Source organism: Colias croceus, chromosome 21 (genome assembly GCF_905220415.1).
Source record: "Colias croceus chromosome 21, ilColCroc2.1".
In the NCBI taxonomy this organism is placed as follows: Eukaryota; Metazoa; Arthropoda; class Insecta; order Lepidoptera; family Pieridae; genus Colias; species Colias croceus.
The window spans coordinates 6569703-6575246 of record NC_059557.1 but is presented as its reverse complement, the minus strand read 5'-3'; the positions used below and the strand labels follow the sequence as shown (position 1 = coordinate 6575246).

The window sequence follows — 5544 nt, the reverse complement described above, 5'->3', positions numbered from 1 at the left end:
TGCAATTGTTGAGAAAATGATCTGCCTAAGTTTTGTTTACAAAGATATAATACACATATATGAATATTTATAATTTCGTTATGATATTTAACACGTAAAGTCAACCAGAGGTCCTCGGCAGATGACTGAAATTGCTCCTGTGACGTTACGATTAATTCCTTTCGGGCTGCGATAAGCACGCCCCCTCCCCGCGTTTGTCCTGTCGTCTCATAATTCCGATCCCTACGCCACACTACATAACGATCACCAAAAAATTCGGAATTCGATATACCATCCACAAGCCATGTTTCCGTTAATAGTATAATATCATATGAGGTTAAACATAAATTACGAAAAAATAATAAGGACTTTGTCCTTAATCCTCTTACGTTTTGATAGTAAATTGATAATTTTATATTTTCGTTAGCCATTTAGTTTTGATACATTCAATAAACGTTTAAAAGGCATTTTATAATCGAATAAAACCATTAGAAGATTTAACCGTGCGTACGTATATTTGCAGGATAAAATAATTGTTACATAAACTGTTAGAAAAATGAGTGTAGTACAGTTAGTTACCCCACTATTTTATCCAATTTCAATTTTGTTTTAAGTTTCACGTTCTAAAGAACGTGTCACGTGAGTTACAACTCAAAAAAATATGGGCCTAAAGAAGATGCCATCGCAAATGCGTTCGCAAGCGCGTTCGCAAGCGCGTTCGCAAGCGCGTTCGCAAGCGCGTTCGCAAGCGCGTTCGCAGGCGCGTTCGCAGGCGCGTTCGCAGGCGCGTTAGCAGGCGCGTTCGCAGGCGCGTTCGCAGGCGCGTTCGCAGGCGCGTTCGCAGGCGCGTTCGCAGGCGCGTTCGCAGGCGCGTTCGCAGGCGCGTTCGCAAGCGCGTTCGCAGGCGCGTTCGCAGGCGCGTTCGCAGGCGCGTTAGCAGGCGCGTTCGCAGGCGCGTTCGCAGGCGCGTTCGCAGGCGCGTTCGCAGGCGCGTTCGCAGGCGCGTTCGCAGGCGCGTTCGCAGGCGCGTTCGCAAGCGCGTTAGCAGGCGCGTTCGCAAGCGCGTTCGCAGACGCGTTCGCAGGCGCGTTCGCAAGCGCGTTCGCAAGCGCGTTCGCAAGAGCGTTAGCAGGCGCGTTCGCAGGCGCGTTCGCAAGCGCGTTTGCAAGCGCGTTCGCAAGTTAGTAATATTACTTCAAAAAGGTACCGTCTACATACTATAGTGCATATGCACAAAAATAACGTAACAAATAAGGTAACAAACTATAGACTTATATCACAACAGTCCCTAAGATGCTGATTGCACGGCGGCACACACATGTGGTTTCTTTACGGCAGATTTTCAAAGGGCTTTTCTTCTGTCAGATGTTTGAAAACTTATGAATTTATACTGCTTTGTTGCTCTTCTTTCTGGACCATTTATGAAAACAAATAGGGTAATTCCGGGGTAGATGGCCATAAGGTAGAGATGGCCTATCGAAATATTTCAGTGATTCGCTCACTAATTGTTACAGTTTAACGCTTAGTTCGCTGCTCGTCGTGCGTGAGGACAAAAGTACGGCAAAATATTAAGCGAAAAACAAAGAAAATATAAGTAAATCCTTTGTTTTTTGATTCAAATAGCTTGAATATTTTTTAGATGTCAACTATTTTGCGGAATTGTGGTGTTGGTTTCTTAAAATAATGGTGATATTTGTCTTAGTTGTAAAGTATACGAGCAGTGCTACGTTATAACCTCAAAATAATTTGCTTCAAGTCATTACTTGTTTTAGTTTTTGTTGTGGCCATCTCTCCTGGAATATAAGGACAGATGGCCAATTCTAGTCGGTATATGATGGCCATAGTGTAATAGTATAAAAATCACGTTTTGCACAAATAATTGATTTATTTTTAGATTTATTTTAAATGCCTTATAGAAACAGGAAAAAGGCAGTGGCTGTGAAAGGTCGGAAAAATCGCTAAAAGCAGCTGTTAATGCATAAACGTACGCGTGGCAGGACTCCAGTACCAAATACCTAAACTTTTTTAGGCATTCATTAAAAAGAAGAATAAAGAAAAATAATTTCTTTAACGATGGATCACGTGAGCGCATAGCCAACGAATAAGCCGAACATTTTAAATTATAGCATAAATTTAACCAACAAAATCAAAAAGCGGGATATGGCTGGTAACAGATGTTCTAAAGCAGAAATAGTGATTATCCTTAGGAAGTCAAAAAGAGTTTTTTTTGGCTAGAGCCTAGAGCCAACACTATGAACAGATCAGAAGTTAATGCATACGTTACCCCCAAACTACTTATTTAACATGGATGAAGCTGAACTAAATCTTAACAGACATCCGGGACACGTGCTTGCTTAAAAATATTCTAAACCAGTCTCCAAAGTGACGTCAACTGAAAAGGCGGATACATTAACCAAAAAAAAAACGCGGCGAAGAAGAGAATATAAGACTTTAAACTAAAAATTAGACTTAGCCTTAGCCTTAGCCTAGAATTGAGTTATGGCCATCTTACCTCTAGTGCCATGGCCATCACGCCCGGACACCTCGGGAGAGATGGCCAGTTGTGATTTTTAAAAAAATTTAATTAATTAGGTGATCTTATTAGAAATTGTTACTTTCATGTTCAGAATATCATAGTTGAATCTTCAAAGTTTAATAAAAAATAAATACAATCACAAAAACAAAAGTATTTCATTTCTGATAGAGCTTAGAAAAAACTATGGCCAACTACCCCGGACTTACCCTAGGTATAATATGTATGTAGATTAAGCCTGTGGATCAACCCCTAGTATTTAAAACTAACCACGTCCACGCTCTTTTTATTGTAGTGTGATGTTATAAACCTTCATCCATAAATGAACTGCCCAACACAACATAAAATAAAAAATAATTTCCATTCGAAGCAGATGTTCCTGAGATGCGCATGCATATCATAATATGATACATTCTCTTCTAAACTTGAAAATGTGATTTATTTTTAAACAATATGCTATTAATAAAATTAACTGCGTTAAAAACAACCGACTTCAAAAACGGAAAAGTAAAAAATAAAAAAGATTTGATATTATTAATTACTACTGTATATTATTTAGATGTGCTATTTATTAAATAGGTTTGATGTCGGTGCACGGGCTTAATACTAAGTGCTTAGTGTTTGGCACCGACTTCAAACCTATTTAATAAATAGCACATCTAAATAATATGTAGTAATTAATAATATCAAATCTTTTTTATTTTTTACTTTTCCGTTTTTGAAGTCGGTTGTTTTTAACGCAGTTAATTTTATTTAATACTTTTTAGTGTAATTTTCAACACGAATCAAACGAGCCCAAACTCGATAAAGTTGAGTCAATATATTACTGAGTTCCTATGGCCACCTTCCGATTCCATCATCAAATCAGCTCTATGTCATGATAATGTTTCATCGCTATCCAATTTACACACTTATACAAAATTTCAGCTCAATCGGTTACCGGGAAGTGAATCAAAGTTACTTGCTACATTCCAATTAAGTCATCGAGTACAGACAAAAATGCTCATAAAATAAAAACTACTGGGCCTAGCCGAATAAAATTTTTATGGGACCAATTCGACACCATCCTGCATCGAACAAAAAAAGAATCACGTAAATCGGTTCAGAAACCTCGGAGTAATCGGTGTACATACATAAAAAAAAAAAAAAAAAAATATATACCGGCCGAATTGATAACCTCCTCCTTTTTTTTGAAGTCGGTTAAAAAAGTACAGACATGGACGTCTATAAAAAATGTAATACGTACGTCTTATATTATGCATTGAGATTCAGGTTCAAATTGTCTCGTTCTATTTAGACAGGGGTAAAAAATATACAGCAAATTGTATCTATACGGTTTATTTTCAACAAAAATCCATAAAACACATTATAGTTTATTTATTTTCCTGAATGTAATGCAGTGATGAAATTAGCAGCAACTACCTGTAAAAGAAAATGATTGTGATATTGATTGGTCGTCTCTTTTTGTCTTTTAGTATGAACGGAGATATCGTAAGAAGCTTCTCAACCGAGAATATACTAAATATGGTGGAAAAAACTAAAAAACACGCTTTCAAGATAGTACAACGAAAAAGTAAAAAATAATTATTTATCCAGGAATCAAACAATAATCAATACATAGTATATATTTATGAAAAAAGCGTGAAGTGCCTTGTGTAATCAGCTCTTGAACAGCGCCCCACTCTTTTTAACAATTAAACTATGTAGGTATTGGTTTTGTTTGATTCCTAGATTAAGAATTTTTTTATACTTTTATAAATTTCTTAAATCCGTTGGTAATTACTAATAATTAATACAGTTGTAAAGAATATTTTCACAACGTTCATAATTTATATACTCGTATGTTAAATAAGTAACTATGTGTTCACGCATTACGATTGTAGGAAATCTAAAGCTAGAGTAATTTATAAGAACTCACTAGGGGAGGAACAGTCATTGCAGTTTGTATCACAAGAGCAATCATTGCAGCTGGTGCCTTCCTTGCAGGTGTCTGAAATACAAGAAATAAAATGAATATCCACTTAAATATCATGATAAAATGGGCTGCTTTGCGACTGCTCTATACAAAATATGGGTCTGTAACTATCCATACTAATATTATAAATGCGAAAGTAACTCTATCTGTCTGTCTGTTACTCAATCACGCCTAAACTATTGAACCAATTTTCATGAAATTTGGTATGGAGATATTTTGATACCCGAGAAAGGACATAGACTACGCGGGCGAAGCCGCGGGCGGAAACCTACAACTAGTACTAATAACAGAACTATAATAGAATATCACTGATACGCTTTCAAAAATGTCTAATAGTCAAGAAAATTTAATTTGCCTATGCGAATAAATGCGTCGGTAAATATGACCGCATGATATTATATTATGTATTATGTTTATTTTATATACAAATAAGAACCTAATTACTTAGATCATGTAATTTCATAATAATACATAGTTAATCGATTAAAATGCTTCTACAATCTAATCATAGACTTCGATACATACAAGAAAACTATACAATAAAAATAAATAAAAGTCTTACCTTTACATGGTTCACAGGGAGCAGGCATGTTGCGTCTTTGGTATTATATTTTTGGTATATATTTACTTGAAAATCTGAAGTGTTATATAAAATGAATCTACGTTGATTCGTTTATATAGTAATAAATTGTAAAGATTCCATCGAGCGGAACTGCAGCAAGGCTAAGGGCATTTGATTCTTTGTTGTTTTTTTCTATATACCATTTGCATTTTTTAGAAAATATAACGTAAATTGAAGGAAATTTTGAGAAAATTAAAAAGTTTTGTTACATTTTAAACAAAAGAACCAACATTAAAATTAAAAAAATATATATTTCTGTCCAATGTTTCGAATAATAGGACGAAACAAATAAATCGGTTCAGTTTTATCACTGAAAAGAAATCACGTTTCAAAATTCATTGTCACGTTGAATAACATGGAAATATAAATTTATAAAAGATAGAAAAAATTCGATCACGAGGCGGGACTTGAACCCGCATCCTTCGCGCCATTCCG

At 35.8% G+C, this 5544-nt stretch overlaps 1 long non-coding RNA gene across 1 annotated transcript; it reads right to left on the bottom strand.

Annotated features, from left to right (window-relative positions):
* Positions 1-3834: 3834 nt before the first annotated feature.
* On the bottom strand, positions 3835-5319 carry LOC123701390. The gene is made up of 3 exons (XR_006752735.1): positions 5050-5319; positions 4431-4502; positions 3835-3934 (listed from the first exon to the last, which is right to left on the bottom strand). It is a non-coding gene; the product is annotated as an uncharacterized LOC123701390 (long non-coding RNA).
* Between the last annotated feature and the right edge of the window lie 225 nt (positions 5320-5544).